This window comes from Durio zibethinus, chromosome 24 (assembly GCF_047325235.1).
Source record: "Durio zibethinus cultivar Kanyao isolate XHJ-2024 chromosome 24, ASM4732523v1, whole genome shotgun sequence".
NCBI lineage: Eukaryota > Viridiplantae > Streptophyta > Magnoliopsida > Malvales > Malvaceae > Durio > Durio zibethinus.
Genome location: NC_143185.1, coordinates 10388298 through 10409605, shown reverse-complemented (window position 1 = coordinate 10409605; position 21308 = coordinate 10388298).

The window sequence follows — 21308 nt, the reverse complement described above, 5'->3', positions numbered from 1 at the left end:
TCAATCATTCGGACAAGTTTAATATCATGTCTTAAAGCTATTCAAATTGTTAAAATAGAACAATGACATCAATTTTGCATTTTTGCCTTTTAGCGGCATAAAAAGTCCTAAATGGATGTAAGTAGCAACTTTTTTACACATATCAACCATGAAAATCAAGTTCAATCATTCATACAAGTTTAATATCATGTAATGAAGCTATCCAAATTGTCAAAACAAAACAATAATAGCAAATTTGTATTTTTGCCTTTTAACGACACAAAATATTCTAAACAGAAGTAAACAGTAACTTTTTCACATATATCAACTATGGAAACTAAATTCAATCATTTGAACAAGTTTAATGTCATGTATTGAAGCTATCCAACTGTTAAAATAGTACAATGACAGCAAATTTGTATTTTTGCCTTTTAACGGCACAAAAAGTCTTAAACAGATAAAGGCATCAATTTTTTCACATATATCAATCGTGAAAATCAAGTTCAATCATTCGGACAAGTTTAATATCACGTATTGAAACTATCTAAATTGTTGATAACAAATTTACATTTTTACCTTTTAACAATACAAAAGTCTTAAACAAATGTAAGCAGTAACTCTTTCACACATATCAATCGTGAAAACTAAGTTCAATCATTTAGATAAATTTAATATCATGTATTGAAGCTATCCAAACTATTAAAACAGAACAATAATAGCAAATTTGTATTTTTGCCTTTTAACAACACAAAATGTCTTAAATAGACATAAATGGTAACCTTTTCACACATATCAATTGTGGAAACCAAATTCAGTCATTCAAATGAATTCATTTTTGCAACCCCCCACTCAATTCCTTCCTTCGTTTTTATCTTTACACTCTAAGAAGACAACTTCCACTTTTTATGCTTTCAGACTTTTGGAAGCCATGATCAAACAACAAATTTTCAGGTTGCCCACCTAGACTTATCAAATAGTCTCACCCCCAACATTGTTCTTTTGTTTTGGATAGTTGAAAATTTTCATCCAACCAAAGCAAGTAGGATATGGATATTGTGCTACAAGTCTATAACAGCAGTACAAACTCCTATGCTAAAAAACACAAAAGAACTGGTTTTGAAGATAAAATAAAATGAGTTACAATGATATTCAATAGGCTAACTGTGTCATCCCAGATCGGCTTTTCTATTCCACATAATTTGAAGCTTTTCAAATAAAACAAAGTTGAAAAACTTGATGTTCGATGATTCAAATAAAACAAATCAAGAACGAATGAACATTTCTGTATCATTCCTAACAGTTTGTCCTAAGCTTATGGAACGGTTAAGGTAAAGATATGTCTTACTTATATTCTCTCTCAACTCCCATTCTCTGTGTTTATATATAGTTGGATTGAATGTGGTCATATTGATAGATTTTCATTTAGCAGCATGCTCAGCTGTGACTACCATAGCTAGGATAGAAGTGTTTTCTTTTTAATGCATGAATGTTTAGAATAGTCGAGTTTAAATTGATCTTATGACAGTTTTTAGTATGGAATTTGAATGCACATTAACGCATGAATGCCATGTTTTGCAAATATAAACTCATACAGTTTGTTTTTGTGTATCAGTTCACTACATGTTCACTTAACCCTAGGAAAGGTTACTATTGTTACTACTTAGGTAATTTAGGCTCTATTATATCATTTTATCAACTCCTTTGGCATACATTTGGTTTAATGTGTAATTCCATGAAAGCATTCTAACATCCAGTTTTGTAAATTGTCTGGTGGTCAGCATGTTCTATCTAGTTTTTTGAGTTATTGAATGCTGTACTGAGGGTTTGTTTAGTATTTTGGTTTACTATATTCCTCTAGTTGCATTTCTGTCTACAGTTCTATTAAGTAAGAACTTGAGAGTACACATCAATTATCAATCATCCAAACAAGGAGAAAAACTTAGTGCAAAAGGGTACAGGAAAGCTCGGATAACAACGAGGGGGAGACAAAATCACCATAAAGGAAAGGTCACCAGAATAAACTAGGAAGTAACAATTTAGTAAATATAAAAAATTTAGCTTTATATGCTTTTTAATCTAACAAAAATATTAAATATACCATAACATGTTGTATACCACTTGAGATGGGTGACTCTGAATTATATATATTCAAATATTATACAAAATTTCAATTCATTTTAATTATAAATTTTAACAGCAAAAAGAAACTACCAAAAAAATTCAATTCTTTAAATAATTACAACATTGAATTAACTAATTATAACAATTACAAAAATACATTGTAAATTATAACAATTATTTTCAATTGAATTTTTCTAACTAATTATTTTCTAAGTCATTAAAGCTTGAAGTATTGCTTGCCCTTTAGCTTAAGAAGTATAAGACTCATAATTAACACTTATATGAATTACAATAGATGCCGTGAGAGGGCTCTCAAGGATGTCTTCTCCAGTGTGTTCACCTGCACAACTTCCATTAAAATTTGGTTTCCCAAAGTTACCCATTGATTAACCCATCACTCTTTTTTTTTTTAACAAAATAATTCATTTTATTTTTTTTGAAAAAAAATGCTCAAATAAAACAAAGATTATAAAGCATTTAGGAACAAAAAAAAATTGATTGAACAACAACTTGGCATTTTATCCATGGTTATTGACCAATTGTAGAATGATAAGGTGATAAACCGACTAAATGGGATAATATTTTGAGGGGTGAAAACTAGAAAAGGTTTTTTTGGAGATCGAAGGATTTGTTTTTAGGGTTGAAAGTAATTCTGGTTCAGAGGAAACCAAGAAAAATATTATAAAAGAAATGAAGGGAAAAGGAAGAGGAAAATGGGTTCTAAATGGGTTTCCAAGGAAAATAGGTTTTGGAGGAAAATTTTAAACCAAAAATCGAAAGGAAAAGAAAAGGAAAGGGAAAGGAAAAATTGGAAGAAGAAAACCAATCCAAACCTTTGTATCGATGTAGTTGGACAGATAAGAGAAAGAGTAGAATGAAGTGAAGCATGAACTGTGTTCTAGCCAAATGGGGATTCAAAATGCTTTTAATTTGTGGATAAATTTAGTGCTTTTTGTAAAATAAACACCCATAAATCTAACAAATAGAGGTATTTTCAACAGATAAACACTACTAAATTTTAATGTTTTAGGTTGGAAAGAGCTTTTTAGTGAAACAACATTAAAAGGATGCCACCAATTATCTATTTTCTTGCAGTGATCCAACTTTAAAAAGGTCAATTTATGAAAGATGGCCCTAAGGGCATTTCATACCTCCCAATGTATGATCAATGTTTTTAATGCATCAAAAATCATAAAATAATGTTTAATCAAGATCTAGAAGTTTTTCTCAAAAATCTGACTTTGAGAAAATCAAATTACAAAAATATCTCTAAAGGGTATTTCAATAATTTTGCCATTTCGAAAATGTGATCATGATTTTTAGTGCTTTAAAACCACAAATATCAATTTAAGCCATATTGATTCCAAACAGTTGTGAATTTTGAAAAATGACTTGAGTTTTATCCATTATGGTCGATTTTGACTAGTTTGACCAAATTTGACTTTATTTGATCAAGTTTGATCAAGTTTGACCCTAAAGAATTTGGGTTAAATTGTCTAAATTTTGATTTAAAAAAACTTGTCAAAATTAAAGAAATATTAGATTTGAACCGAGCCTAATTCTAAAAGCTTCAAATAGTTGGATTTTTCCCAAACAAAATTAAGAGTCTATAATTGCCTCTTTTATGTATTTTAAAGAATTAAAAATAATGCAGAGGTCAAAGACACTGATTTTTTTCTAGATCAAGGACTGAGAGGGTTTTTTTGTTTTTTTGGTGTGTTTGTGTTTATTGTTATTATTTTTTTATGTTTTTTTAGTTTTTTTTTTAAGGACTTTGGAATTATCCAAAAATCTAAAGTTTTGGCCGAAAGCTTTAAAAATCATTCAAAATCTAATGTTTCGCCCAAAGGCCTTGGGAATTTTTCAAAAATTTAAAGTTTTGACCGGAGGTCTTTAAAATTCAAAATTTTAAAATTTTGCCGTAAGGACTTGAAAATCTTTCAAAAATTTAAAATTTTGTCCAGAGGCTTTAGAAATTCAAAATTTTAAAATTTTGCCCTAAGGTCTTGGAAATTTTTCAAAAATTTAAGATTTGCCCGAAAGCTTTAGAAATCATTTAAAAATTTAAGATTTCATTTGAAAGTCTTAAAATTTTTTCAAAAATTTAAAACACCTCTCAGAGGTCTTGGAAATTTCTATGGTTTTGCTCATAAGCCTTGCAAATCATTTAAAATTTTAAAATTTTGCCTAAAGATCTTGAAAATTTTTCAAAAACTTAAAATTTCATCGGTGGTCTTGGAAATCACTTAAAATTTTAAAATTTTGGTCAGAAGTCTAGAAAATCTTTAAAAAATTTGAAAAAATTTGTTCGAATGTCTTGAAATCTTTGTACTCATTTTCCTAATCGAAAATCTCCTTTAGAGTTAAATTTTTTTTCTTTTTTTCATTTTCACCTTTCGTCTTAAAAGTTTTTAACTCTTCATTCCAAGGCATCTTATTTTTTAAACTTGCAAATGCTTAACATTTCATTTTTGTTACAATCTTTTTTCATTCCCAAAAGTGCCTTTCATTATTTCTTAAGTGTTTTAAAATTCAAAAAACAAATTCCTCTTTGTTCTATCACTGAAATTTTGTAGACATAACCAAGATGCAAAAGGCTATTGAAATGATCATGCGAATGCAAATTTTTACTCTATGCAAAGATGCAAGTAAATGCTCTATGCAAATGCCTTTTTCCTTATGGATATGCGAATGTCTTTTTCCTTGATGCAAGTGTTCCATGTGACTATGTAAATGCAAATTTCTATCCCAGTGATGCAGATGTTTTGCACTCATTCAAACAAATTAATGTAAATCTTAACTTGGATAATACAAACACATGGATCTTTGCAATTATCAAAATGCAAACACAAAACCCTATTACAAGTAAGTAAACATTAATGATCAACCATTATGATGTGAAATGTCAACACATTTTACCATAATGCAAATGTAATGTACCTTGGCAAATGTGGATGTTCTTTCTTAGATGCACATGTAATCATGCAAATACTTCTACAATAATGCACACATTTATCCCAACAATGCAAATGTTTCCTATAACTACATAATTTCATTTTGAAAATGTTAATGCCCATACAAATGTAAAAACTTTATGATGTATGTGTCCCAACATGGATGCAAACATAAAAAATACTTCATTTTTCACAAGGAAATTCTTTCTCAATTATGCTTATCTCCTATTTCCTATCCAATTAGATATTCAATTTCTTCTCAAAATGATCTCAACTCACCATGTTCCCATTCCTTCACCTATTCGATCTTATTTTTTTCAGTTTCTATTAAGCTTTTTAATTTTTCTTTAATTTTCAACATGCTTTCCTATTATTTTCATTTTAATATACAACATGCAACATACAACTTGCAATATGTGTTCTGGACTTGATTTCAAAAACAAAAAGACACCCTATCAATCCTTGAAACATTTTTTTTCTTTTCTCTTTCATTTTCAACAACATTAATTCTATAGTTATGATGCCCCCAATCCCACACTAAAAAAATGTATAGATATGGTGTGATATATATGTAAAGAGCGAAACCTAAACCTATGAGGTACCTTTTATAAGATAAAATTATGAGATCTTCAAGTTAAAATAGATAATACCTTATAGGTTGGGTGTGAGTCTTCACAAATGGTATCAACCTGATCACCAGTTGGTAGGAACTAAGTGCTACATCATAAAAATCACTAAATGCTACACGGTGGGAAGTCTTATGGTTGGACTCGACTTGACAGGGATGTCAAGCTTTAAAGGTGGGAAGATTATGACTCTTCAAATCTCACATTGGAAAAATGTGTAAATATGGTATGATATATATGTAAAGATCTAAATCAAATCCTATGAAACACATTTTGTGGAATAGAATTGTGAGACCTTTAAGTAAAAGTGGATAATACTTTGTAGGTTGGGTAAGGATCTCCACAGATTAAATCTAAACTAGTCTAAAGATTCACAACATAATTTTCTTATTTTACAAAAATATGTGACTGGTTATTTAAATTTTTTTCAAAATGCTCACCAAGATTGCCCTACATAATTAAATTACTTAATTAAAAAGAATGAAATATCTGAACCAATGTGACTTTGAAAATTTCTTGGAAATCGGATGGTTTAGCATGTGAAGGTTTTAGTTAATTTAAAAAGGGTTTCACCACTTAAAAGGAATAAAATAGGTGTATACTTTTCAATATAGGCTTACAAATAAAACATAATGTTTCTAAAAAACATGAATCCCCTAAAAACCAAATATGCTCGACACTTTCTTTAGTATCGAAATATGGCATTTTGATAGATGTCATGGTGAAATGTGATGGGCTTTAAAATTTTGGAAGGTTATTTAGGGATAAGGAAATAAGGCTCCAATTTTTAAAAAATCAATCCCTTTTTTATGTATTTCAAACCTTTAGGGACCTTAATCTCTTTAGATCTTTTAATAGATCTGGATTGCCTTTGGTTAGCATCCATCTCACTTAGTATCAAAAGTGGCTTTAAGGCTTTCAAGGTTTGCTATAAATTGCCCTTTTATAGGGTTCACTTAAGAGCCATATTTTTTTTTGTTTGTTTTTTTCTTTGATTTTTCCTTTTTGATTATTACATCATATACTTAACAATTTCAAAATGGGTTGATAGCCCAAACAAGTAACTCAGTAGTAAAAAAAGACTAAATGATTCATAGGTTTTATGGCCGTTCCTCAAAGAGAAGCTATTCAATTTTAAGCATCTATGCTTGATCCAATATGAATTTTTTTAAAGTTGTAAAGTGGGCTAAGGTTCGAGATTTTAAAAAAAAGGGATAGATAGGCCCAAAATAATTATTTAAGGGTGATTTAAACTAAGGATCATTCTTTCATTTGAAAGATTCACATTGGGGCATTTGTCCTTTCATTTTTCAATGCTTCCCATTCAATCATTCATTTCTTCTTTTTCCCCTTTTTTTTCTTTCTTTTTTTTTTTTTCTTTTGTTCTTTTTTTTCCTTCATTCTTTCATTTTTTTTTACTTTCTCATTTTCTCCTTTTTCTTTTTCTTTTCTTTTTTTAAGTGGATTCAAAACTTTAAAAATCTTTTATTGGTCTTTTGCCTTCAGCATATAGGGTTTTTTCTTTGGACTTTATCATTTTTAACCCTTAGATGCATCTTTTTTCCCCTCAGTATGGAGGAAGGGTTCATTTTGAAATAATTTTATCAGGCTCAAAAGGCTAGTAAGGAATAAATTTCTATATTTGTGAAGGGCTAATGAAATATGACCATTTATCATCTCAAGCATAGTTACTTAATTTTGTAAAGTAATTTTTTTCAAAATTAAAGATTTGAGGAAAAATATTTTTTTTACTTTTTTTTTTCAAAATCACTTTATTTGGCATTTTTCTAGATTTAACTCTCTTTGGACTCTCTGGTTTTCTCTCCATGGTCTTTTTACTTTTTTAGATTTATTCAAATGCCTTAAATGCATGATGCCATAATCAAAGATTTCTTTCTCTTTCTTTTCTTTCTATTCATTTCCATATATTTCATTTCTTTTTGTTTCTTTTTTTTTCTTCTTCTTTTTTTTTCCTTTTACATGCCTCCCACTATAACTTGAGAAAAATGCTTTATTTTGACAAATCACCTCAAATGAAGGTTAATGTAAGAACAAAGGTCATGTAAAACGAACTCGTTTAAGGTATCAAATGGTTCATGTCACTCCACAAAAAGAGAATAGGATAATTGTTACTCAAATTACCTTAAAAGTAGTAAGGTCTTTCTTTTTAGTCAATATGCACCAAGGCATTGAATAAAGATAATTTTAGGCTAAAGAACTGGGAGATTGATATGTTTGGAGTCATTTTTAAAGGATTTAGATGGCTTTGATTTTTTGAAAAATTTTGGAACTACATCATAGCCTTGACACATCAAATTACTACATCCTAGTTCTTTAAAAAAATGTGTGTTTGCTTAATCTTCTAGAAATCCCAAATTTTTCTTTTTGGTTTTGAAATTGGTTGTCTCATTGTTCATTTTTTAGGAAAAAATTATCACTATTTTACTATTATTAGATGAAGTTAAGGTTCACGAATTTAAGTTCATGTCTTTTGAGATATTATGGTTGATCAGCTGATTTGAAAAAGGTGTGAAAGCATTTAATGAGTTTATTTCTAATAGTGATCATCAACTATTTCGAGAATCCCTTCACCTTTTATTATGAAGGAAAACTCTCTTCTTTTTTCTTTTTTTTTTCTCTTTCTTTTTTCTTTCCCTTTTGTTTTCAAGGCATTTTCTTTTTTATTTTTTTTAATTTTTGAAATTAATTATGTGGGGTTTTATTCAAAATTCAAAATTTTTCCTTTATACATTTTTTTTAGAAAAATCCTAAAAATCCAAAATTTAAAAGAAATTAAAAACCTCAATTGACAATATACATAAACTCATGAGACAATACAATGCATCATAATTGAAATTTAAAGTCTATTCATTCAGTGCAATCATTCAAACCCCCTTCAACACTCCCAAGGATATATAAACTTACAAGACTAGCATATCTTTAGAATTTTGATCCTTGACTCTCTCATTATTCAATTATAATAGCCATTAACTATTTTTTTTTAAAATCTTGCAAGATTTGCATCAATCAAAGAATGAACTACATCATTGAAAGTAGTGTAGCATTTTATGAAATGTCTTTTCACCCCTGATACATTTGTTGTATCCCCAATGTTTGAACTGTTCAAAGTAACACTGACGCCTGATCCCTAGACTATTACATCACAATAATACTTTTATGGGACTACCTCATCACTTTTATAGAGACACAAATTGGGAATATATATGGGCACTGTTATTTTAGGGTAAAGAATTGACTCATCCATCACTGGTTTTCATTCCTCATAGAAAATCATCAAGGGTTTTAGAATGAAAACCCCCTGAAAGCTAACTTGATATCATGCTCACATCATTCTTTTCTTCCTCATTATAAAACTCTATTGTCTTAGAATTCATCAAATCTTGTATCATTTGCTTGAAATATTCACAATGATGAACCCATTACCATTTCTTGATATTTGCAGATGACCTCTTTGAAGGCAGTCATATACATTTTTTAGAAGGTCCTAAACTTTTTTACCTAATTTTTAAACTCTATCCCCTTTTTACTACATTTGTTGTACCTCTAACATGATCAGACAATGGGTTGCCACCAACTTTTGGCTTCATTGCGGTGTCAAAATTCATTAACCTGACTTTCATCAATCCTTGCACCTTGTATTTTAAGGCTGTACAGTCCTTTATTGAATGTACTTGGTTACCACTATGGTAATCGCATTATGCATGGGCATCATACCATTTTAGGTAAAAAGGTTTAAGAGGTTTTGTAAGGACAGGAACAATCGGGTGGGCTTTTGCCAAGCTATGGTATAAGTCAATATATGTTATAGGAATGGGGTCAAGTTGAGTCTTATCCTTGTTTGTCTTTTGTTTGAAGGATTGACTTAGAGATGCAGAGGTAGGAACTTAAGGCATTAGCTAAGGAAGTGGTTGGGGAATAGTGTTCCAACTGGAGGTTATGGAATATGAGACAGAGTAAAGAATTGAGAATATGGATTTAGGTATGTGACATTTAGAGGTTGTACAAAATTTGGAGGTCTAATCCCGGATATTTGAAAAGAAGGTTGGAAACACACACTTAAAGGATTTAAGTGCAGTTTTAGATTTGGGATTATTAATGAATGTTGTATGAAACCTTGTGACTCTATCTTAGACATCAAACGTTTGAGTTTGGTCATTTGTATGGTCAATTCATCCATTTTTTTCTTGAGCTTATTCAAGCTCTGATCTTAAAAAAACATATACATCAAGATTTTTTTGAGGGATGCTAGACTTAGCAAAGATTGGTTGATCTTGATTTGATTGAATTAGAAGTGAAGAAGACCCTAAAGAGAAACAAACCTTTAACCATTTCTATCAATGACCAATCTATTGTTTTATTTCTCATAGCTCGTGCCCAAATTCATCTTGATTCAATTCTAATGTTGTGATCCTTGCCTCCAATTGATCTCCCATTTTTGCCCTCATGATACCCACCAAGATAGATATTTTGTTTTAGGGACTTAGACCAAAAAGTCTATGTTATTATTCTTATGAATAATACCATAAAACAATTTCTAATTCACATGACATACCAAGCATCTTTATAAATGCATGAACATGACAATGATGCTAGAGTATGTTATGAAATGTAAAGATGCCTAAGACAATGAGTTTTCGTATGTACAAGGCCCTAAATGATAAAAATTTCATCACCCATGAATGTGTATGCAAGAAATGTAATGTTTGGTATAGGAATGGTGTCACGGCGTTTCGAGACCAAGGGTGGTGACCCAAGCGCTGAATAAATGGGGGATGAGAAAAATAAGGTGCTTAAAAGCATTTTGATAAAAACCAAAAAAGAGTCACCACTAATCTTTTTTTAGTGTGATTAGCCACCCAAAAATATTTTTATCCTTTTTAGTAAAACATTTAAAAGGTTTAAAGGTTTTATAAAAAGAACAAATTAAGGTCTGTGAAATCATATTTAAGGTTTAGGAGTCAGTTACACATGGGGAAGGATTAGTACCCCTACAACACCCATTGAAGATGATTCTAATTGATTGCATTTCATCCTTAAATTTTGATAAAAATAGTCCTGTATTTTTTTAATGTTAAAAATTAATTCAGTTTCCTTTTTTTTTCCTCTTTGAAACAAATCAAAATTTGAAAACAAGACATTTTATTTTTGGATCAAAGTGAAAATAACTTAAGTATCGAAACACTTCTTTCACTCTCTGATAATTAGGTAAAATTTTAAAAATATCTCTAACTTAAAGGTTTTCAAATTGCTTTACCAAAAAAAGATAACACCTCACATAAATATTAATTACCAAGAGTCCTCCTACATTTAGATCAGTATCGATGACTATATTTACTTAAGATATTATCTTATTTAAAAAATATTTTACTTTTAAAAAAACTCATTTTGAAAACTTATGTATGATATGCATAGATATAATAAAATGAATGAATGCATGAATGACATAATATGAATGCATGGTAATTTAAAAATGCATGTAACTAAGTACAATGTCGTGTAAATGCATGAATGGGGGTTAAGGGTTGGTTTTAAGGTTTAGGACTTAGAGTTTTAGGGTTTCAAATTTGAGGTTTTATGGGATTTAAGGTTGCGTGGAATTATGCATGCATGACAATTATATGATAAGGGAACAAATAAATTACAAATCTAGGCATTTGCAAAACTAAATTACAAACAAGATATGCATGAAAAAACAAGTGAAAAATGTATCAAACACAAAAATTTTTCTAACTTTGACACATGTTCCATTGTTGTTCTTCCTTGAAAACCAACCAAACAACCACAAAAAAATCAACAAAATAGCCTACTAAACTAATATATTTTGCATAGAAATTAAATCAAACACATTGAAAACTTGATAAACTAACCAAAAACACAATCAAACAAATATGAAACAAAAGCAAAATTTGGCCATGAACAATGTTGGAAGTTTTGGCCAAGCATGGGAATGGCTTGGCTGAATGGTTCTCCGGCTATTTCGACGTCATACAATCATCTACTAAGGTAAATAATGTATCAATCATTCATCCAGTCACCATATGAAGGGGTTTGTACCATGAGAAAAACTTTATCAAACATGTGATGAACTAGTTAAAATGAAAACCGTGGAAGCAAGAACATTAGCCAAACAACCAAACATTCACTAACAAACCAATCAAAATTCAAGTAAAATAGCAACTAGATCATCCATAATCAGCATAAAGAGCAAAAAAAAACATTTAACGAGAATCAAGAGGAGGTTTGGCCACGGTGGAGTTGCTTGGCCAAACCTCTAATTTGGTTTCAATGGTGGATGTTGTTTTTTGTCCTTGATTATTTTGACTTCAATTCCAACTATGATTTAGTTGTTGAATCTTGAGCCATGATTGAATAAAAAAATTATAATCTTCCAAAAAAACAAAAAAATATAGACAACCAATATGAAAATGTTATGGAAAGGTGATGAGAATGTAATGGAATGCAAGAAAAGAGAATAGAAACTCTACCTTCCTCCAAGTCTGCTCCAACTTTATTCTTTTTTTTCATTTGCTTTGGTTTCCCTCCTTTATTTTTTGCATTTTTTTCCAGCACTTTCTTCTGTTCTTCTTCATGAAAAACCATCCATCAAATAAGAATGAAAGTATCATCCTTAATTAAATCTTAGCCCTGAGATTGAAAATCCATTAAAAGGTCCACATTTTTCCCTTGTTTTCTTTACAAAGAGCAAACTTTCACCCTTGGATCAAGCTTCCCAATGTCATCCTATCAAGAATACACACTGTCAAATATGAAATTTTTAATGCTATTGGAGCTAAGTGAAAAGACTATTTTATCTTTATCACAAAGTTTTCAGTTTATAGGCCATTTTCTTAGAAAATAAGACACCTTTCTTCTTTTTTGTGATTTTAAAGCAATATGAAATTAAGGTTTGAAAATTTTTATGAAAATTCGATTTTGAGAACGTCAAATTACAAAATTACCCTTAAAGGGTATTTTGGTAATTTTATACCTTCTAAGGTATTGACAAAGTTTTCAATGCACCAAAAATTATCAAATATTATAAAAGTATGATCTGGAATGTTTCACAAAAAACTAACCTCAAGAAGTCAAATTACGAAATTACCCCTAAAGGGTAGTTTGATAATTTTACATTTTTCGAGGTATAGTCACATTTTTTAAAATTCTAAAGATCATCAAATAATATCAAATCATGAGCTAGAGCTTTTCATGAAATTTAAATTTCAAGAAGATCAAATTACAAAAAATACCTCCAAAGGGTATTTTTATAATTTCATATCTCAAGGTATGATTTAGGTTTTGAATGTATAAAAAATCATTAAAAAAATCAATTATAATTTTGAAGTTATCATGAAAATTAGACTTCAAAAATATTAAATTACAAAAATATCTTAAGGGTATTTTGATAATTTTATACTTTTCAAAGTGCGATTAAACTTTTTAATACTTTAAAAATCACAAATTTCAATCTCAGCCCACATTGATTTCAATTGGCTGTAAATTTTGAAAGTTGACCCAATTTCCATCCATTTTGGCTAATTTTTTTACTAATTTTGACTTTATATGATTACGTTTGATCGAGTTTGACTTGGGGACGTTTGGTCAAATTAGTCCCAATTTTTATTTTAAAATTTGTTAAAATTAAAAAAGTGTTGAATTTGAACCGAGTTAGATTTTAAGGGCTTCACAAATAGCCAAAAGTCACCTAGACAAAATTAGGTACCTACAAATAGTAAGGTATGTTCACATGGAGTGTAATTTATATAATATATGTTTTATAACATCTTACCATTCGTGGATTCTTATGCATGAAATGGAATGACATACTTATTGAGTAATGAGATGTATACTTATGATTGACGAAACATACTTATGTGAGATGCACTAGCATATTATATGCATGAGATATGTCTACATGAAATGCAGTGCTTATTATGCAAACCTAATGAAATTGATACTACCATTTAGATGTGCATGAGATGGAATGCATGTACTATCTATTAAGATTTGCATGAGATGGAATGTATGCATTATCTATTAAGATGTACATGAAATAAAAAAATATTTGCAATATTATTATTTCCAACTCCAAAAAATGTCAATGTATGCAAATGAGATCAAATGAAATGCAAGAAATGAAATAACCTTGACCTCTTTCTAGAAAGAGAAAAATTGAATAACACACATTTTTTTATTCCACATAGATGACTAGGAGTCAAAAGTTTTTTTTTTCATTTCTATTTTTTTATTTGACCAACAAAGAATTTAAGAAAAACTTTCATTTTTTGTTTTTTTTATTTTTTTTATTTTGGGATTTTTTTCTTTTTTGGTTTTGTTGGATAGTAAAAAGAAATTTTATTTTAAAACATTTCTTAAAGATGCACATTTTGGACAAACATAAAATGAATCAAATTGCATGTCAAAAGAATTTTTTTGAAAGAATGCTTTTTTTATATTATTATTCTTTTCTTTTTCAAAATTTTAGTCTTATTCACACTATTATTACCCCTAAATATAGATTATATTAGAGTGTTCCTCACATATCCTAATTCGGATAATTTTTACAAAAGGTTTGATAGGTCTTTACCTAAGGCTAGCTCCTTAAGGTTCATTATATGTTGGGCCAAGAATTCAACATCTAAAGGTTCTTAAATTGTTCTTCACATCATCATCCATCATTGACTAATGTGGCACCCTGATCCTTACTCATTACAGGCTACAAGCCAAAAAGATTCAATCTGAATAGGAGTGTTTCACTAGCCATTAATGAAGTTTACACCTCACGAAAGCGTAACTACTTTACTTCCTCCCAAAATGGGTTAGAGAGTATAGAATTCATGCATGCAATGCAATAGGAGTGTGTGCGAAGGAACATACAAACCCTTCACATTTTCCTAAAAATACCCCTATCCTAAATGCCTCACAATTATTAAAAACAAAATAAATAACAACAATTTAAAATAAAAAGACATAATTAAAATATGCATGAAATGCAACACACTTCTCTTTGTTTTTTTTTTTTTTAATTCTTTGGAAACATATAAATAAAAATAATTTTTTCTTTTTTCTTTGTTTCCAAAATTTTCCAAATTTTTTATTTGTTTTTCAATTTTTCCAACAATAAGTCACCACCAATTTTTTTTAAAGTGAGGTTGGTCACCCAAAACATTTTGTCCCTTTAATAAAGCATTTAAAACAAGTTTAAAGTTTACTAAAAAAACATTTTATGGACTGTTAAAATCAGAGTTGGGTCTGAAAGTCGGATATATGTGAAAAAGGATTAGTAGCTCATAACACCTGTCAAGGATGGTACTAATTAATTGCATGTTATCTTTAAATTTTGGTAAAAATGTCCTATAACACCCGTCAAAGATGGTACTAATTAATGGCATATTATCCTTAGATTTTGGTAAAAATAGTCCTACTTTTATTGATTAGAAATTAATTCCTTTGTTTATTCCAAAAATCAAATCTTTTTTTTCTCTTTTTTTCTTTGAAAGTAAATCATTTTTAGTGTTTTTTAAAGCAAAAACAATTTATTTTTGTATCAAGATCAAAATGTCCTAAGTATCAGCACACTTTTTTTACTCTTTTATATTTAGGCAGGGTTTCAAAAATATCTTTAACTTAGGAATTTTCAAATTACCCCACATAATTGAGATAATACCTTACACAAATAATAATCGTTAAGAGTCCCTCTATATTTAGGCCAAATTCTTAAAAGTCATTTTTACTTTAGGTATTATCTTATGTTAAAACACTTTTCTTTGAAAAACCTCATTTAAAAACCTATGCAATATGCATGAACATAATGATAATGTATGATGTATGCATGATAATTAAACATAAATGATAAAATACAAATGTATGACAATTAAAGAATGCATGTGACAACAAATTAAAATGAAATCAAACGCTTGAATGGGATCGAGTTGGTTTTAGGGTTTGTGGTTGGTTTGTGGTTGGTTTGTGGTTGGTTTAGGGCCTAGGTTTTAAGGTTTGGGTTGGTTTAAGATTTTGGTTTAGGGTATAGGGTTAGGATTTTGGTTTAAGGTCTAGGATTTAAGGTCTTATGTTTAAGGTTTATGGTTAGGTTTAGGGTTTAGGTTTAGGGCTTGGGTTTAGGCTTAAGTTTTAGGGTTTGTTTCAGGGTTTAGGTTTAAGGTTTGGCTTAGGATTTAGGATTTAGGGTTTGGATTTGGGTTTTAGATTTAGGCTTTTGGAATTCATGAAACAAAATTATTGAAATGCTGTTGATAGAAATGCAAACTTTGATGCATGTAACAAAATTACCAAATTGTCATTGATAAAATTGCAAACTTTGATGCATGGGAATAATGTGACAAAAAATACCAATAATGCCATTAATGAAAATGCAAACGTTAATGCATGGATCATATACAAAAGCAAACATATTACAAATTTAGTCATATTTACAAATATATTACAAACTAAACATGTATCAAACAATATGGCAAAATAGATTAAACACCAAGGGTTTTAAAAAATTTAAAGATATGTTCTACTATTTTTTTTTGTTTTGAATTAAAGCACATGCAAACAACATAAAATCATCAAAAGTCTACTAATCCATCATTTTTATTCATTTAAGATTTCATCAAACACATAGCTAACATAAAGAAAAAAAATAAAAAACTCAAGCAAGTAAACATTATGTAAGCAACATTTAGCCATACAAAAGGGATTTAATGGTGGAAATTTTCTATTTCTTGATCCCATTTGTTTTAAACACAAAATATTGATTATTTGGTTGAATTCTTGGATCAAGCTTGGAGTTATGGAGGAAAAAAACCATGGAGAGGGCTGTTCTTCTTTGGAAAATTATAAAAAATAAAAGAAAACAAACATGAAAATACATAGAAACTATCATGAAAATGTATAAGAGTAGAGATAGATTTATACCATCCAAAGCTTTTCCTAATTTTTCTTTTTTCCTTCCTTTTTTCTCCCTTTTCCTAGCTAATTTCTAGCAGCCTCCTTCCTCCTTTTCCAACCCTAAAACATGAATATGTATCTCATGCAAAATGCATGCAAGCCTTTGGATGCATTTTTCATCCAATGGCTATGCTTTCTCCTTTATTTATTTTGCAAGGAATCACCTTTTACCCTTGGATTCGGCCCTTCAAGATCATCGTATGGCTCAGAAGGTTTATGGCCAAAGATTACATTTTTAATGTTGCTAGAACCAATGTGAAAATACTATTTTACTCCTATTAGAAAGTTTTCTCCTTTTATGCAATTTTTTTGAAGAACAATGATCCTTTATTCATTTTTGTGATTTTAAAGCATCGAAAATTCTAAAATAATATGAAATTATGATATAATAGTTTTCATGAAAAACCAACCTCAGAAAGTCAAAATACTAAATTACCTCTAAAGGGTATTTTAGTAATTTCACACCTTTTGAGGTGCAAGTAAGGTTTTTACTACACAAAAGTTATCAAATAATTAAAAAAATAAGATATGGAATGTTTCATGAAATACCAACCTCATGAAGCTTAAATTACAAAAATACCCTTTAAAAGTATTTTAATAATTTCAAATCTTCCAATGTACAATTAAGGTTTTTAATATTCTAAAAATCATCAAATAATATCAAATCATGACCAAGAGTTTTTTGCAAAAATCTGAACTTTGAAAAGTCAATTTATGAAAATACCTATAAAGGCATTTTTTTAATTTTACAACTCCTAAGTTATGATTAATGTTTTCAATGTATAAAAAATCATAAAATAATATTTAATCATAATCTAAAAGTTTTTACAAAAATTTGACTTTAAAAAAGTAAAAGATGCCCTTAAAAGATATTTTAGTAATTTTGCCATTTTGAAAGTGTGATTAATGTTTTTAATACTTTAAAACCACAAATCTCAGTTTTAGGCCATATTGATTCCAAATAGTTGTGAATTTTGAAAATTGACTCTAGTTTTATTTGGTTTGACTTATTTTGATCAGTTTTGATTATATTTGACTTTGTTTGACCAAGTTTAACCAAGTTAAACCATGGAGCATTTGGGTCAAATTGGTCTATATTTTAATTTAAAAAAACTTGTCAAAACCAAAAAATTATTGGATTTGAACCGATCAGATTCTAAGAACTTTATGATTAGCTGAATTCTACTCGAACAAAATTAAGTATCTACATATGCCACATGTTGTGATTTTATTTGGTATTAATGCCACATAAGTAACTTGACTAATAGTGTTAGTATGGGATACCAAAATACTTAAACGAATGAGATTTTGGATACCAAAATAAGAATTTTATTTCTTTAGTTATCAGACTGACATAAAGTATATAGTATGTGACATTTTGGTATTTAATCCTTTCTTATATGGGACAAAACAAAAAAATAATAATAAAAAATAAAATAAGAGTACATCTTTACATGACATGCATTGTCATTTAGGGTTCATTTTGATGTGCAGTGAACAAGAGTACATCTTTTTAGGACATGCATTGTCATTTAAGGTTCATTTTGATGAGTGGTGAGATTGGTTTTGATAAATTTAAAATAATGATGAAAGTACAATTAGTTACTATAACAGTAAGATTGATACTGTAGCAGTGATATTAAACTTAATGATAGGATATGCATTTAGATGCAAACACAATAGTAGCATTCAGATAAATGTTAGTGAAAAAAGAAATAACCATTAAGGATATTAGATTAAATTTTGTGTATAATGAAAATTTTAAATTAATGTCATTTATGAAATTAATAAATAATTAAAAATAATTTAAATTATTTAAATATAAATGCAAAATAAAAATAAAAATAAAAGCAATACTTATAAAATTATAAATATTATTTAATAGACTAATATTAAAGATATGAAATATAAAATATAAAAAATAAATTAATATAACTATAAATACAAAAAAAAAAGGTTTTAAAAAAAATGAAAAATGGGTTTATGGGTGAACGGCCAATCCAGTGAACCATTTGACTTTTTTGCTCCAACCTAAAATTTGTTGCTTTTGTGTAGAGCCTCACTATTCTGGTGATCATCCAAACGGTGCAATCGCACTGAAAAGATGCTTAACCGCGCCTCACCAGGAGCAAAGTTAAATCCAAATGGAGCCTAGGAAGAAATGACAGTTGGTGGTAGATTATGAATGTGATTAGAAATCCATTAATTTGCTTAAGTAGTAGTTTTCTTTTCTTTTTAATTTTTTAAAATTTTAATATACTTTTAAAGTCCTTCCTTTTACACTTAATTGAAAAAGATATTACAAATATAATTTTTTTCAACTTCTGAACTTTCAACCGTTAACTCCAATATTATACTAATTGATTCAACAATTAATCAATTTTTGCTTTCTAATTATATTTCATTGATAACGTGTTGAGTTTTTTTTTTTTTTTTTTTCTTTGAGAAAAGAATATTTTAGAAGTTGAGAAATTCAAAATTTTGCTTTATCAAAAACAAATATTTTAACACGAGGCAAAATTATGAGACAAATTGTTCTTCCATCATTTTATACTTTCCTCTTAAAAAGGGCATTAATTTTAGCAAATACTAGTCAAATTTGAAAAACACAATGAAGAAAAATGGAGAAATGAAAAAACTATAATCTAAGGAAAATAGTTTGTATGAAATAGTTACTTCATGTCAACATATATTCTTTTCTTTCAAATCATGTCATATAATTATATTAATGAAAAAAATTAATTAATTAATTATTATATATTACATATAATAATTAAGTGGCAAATATGTTATGTATAATAAATTATTGACTTTTTTAATTAACAGCATTGCGTAAAATAATTTGAATGAAAACATATATTAATATAAAATAATTGTTTTATATAATATTTTTTTATTGTTGAAATACTAACTTAGTATGTTATTGTAGTTACCTTAGAACAAAATGTTAATATGCTAAAAACAATTATTAGTGCCTTCCAAATTCAATGTTTAATACAAAAGTTACAACAAAATATTTTATTTTATTTTATTTTGATAAATTATTTCCGCGATTCCTAAAATTTGAGATGAATATGTTTTGGTCTCTAAGTTCTAAAAAGTAATATATTGATCTTTATAATTTAATGCTCGTAATGAAATGATATTTTCATCAGTCAAATTATTAGTTGAACCCTTAAATTAAAAGATAAAAAGAAAAATTACAAAATAAGATAATGTATTGATAATATTATAAGTTTAAGGCTAAGAGATAAAATAATTATAAAAAAATAAAAGTTTGATAAATTTTATTTTCTTAATTTATTTTTATGGATATTAATTCTTATATATTTTTTATTTTTATTTTTGTGATGCAATTTTTAAATTAATTAATTTTTTTATTTTTCAAAAAATAATTTGTTAAATTGTAATTAAACTTACCCATAAATTGAGCTCTCAACAAAATCCACAAGTTATACTTTGACTCAAATCGAGTAGTAAACATGATTTTTAAAGCTTACACTCAACCTAATTAAATTATTATTTTGTTAATAAAATATTTTTATTTTATTAATATTTTAAAATATATTTAAAAATATAAAAATATTTTATAATATTTTACTTTTTAATAGTAAAATGGGTCTATTCGAGTTTTTAATAGACAAGTCAAAATGCACCTTAAATGAGACTTTAAAAGTGTCATCCAAATTTGACTCAATTCGTAAAAATTTTTAATTATGATCCAAAATTAAATTTGTCATTTTTTATTAACAAGTGATAGTATGAATTTTATAATATTTTATTGAAAATAGTATACTAATATTTATTGATTTTTGAAGAAATATTTTATGCTGATTAAATATTGTAAAATAAATGACAAATGAATGATGAAATATTTTATGATGATTTATATTCTAATTGTGTGTTTTAACAAACAATAAATAAATTTGAAGAAAAATAGGTAATTTTTATTTTCAAGATAAGATACAAATTTCTTTTTTTTATCCTAAAATTGAACCCAAAAAAATATTTATTAACAAAATTAAGAGTAAAAATGTAATTTTATTTTTCTATAATTATCAAAATTACTAGTATTAAGTAAAAAATTTTATCATCATTCTTTTTTATAATTTTAGCATTTAACGGTTGCATTTACGATTTTGTTGACTGAAGGCGCATTTTATTATGATCATCAAAATATAAGAATTAATATATTACTTTTTAAAATTTATGAATCAAAATGATGCCCACTTCAAACTTAAAAGACCGCATAAGTAATTCACCTTTTTTATTTTATAACTTTTTCCCCTCGATGAGGAATTGACCATAGTCCAACCGACTTACATAAGATTTGATTATGAAAATTTTAAATAGTAAACTAGGACGTAGCCTTTAGCATCGTGAATCACATATGTAAAATTTATTTCATATAGTTTAAAATCGATTTTAGATTTTAAATTTTATAAAAATATATAATTAAAAAATAATTTTTTAATATCATAAATAAAAATAAAAATTAATATCATGAATGAATCATAAATTATAGTAAAATATTTAATATAATATTTAAAATTTAAAAATATATAATATAATACATGAATTATAAATTTATTAATTAATATAATACTTACCTTTAATATGACTAGTTCTAAATGATTATATGTGATGAATACAG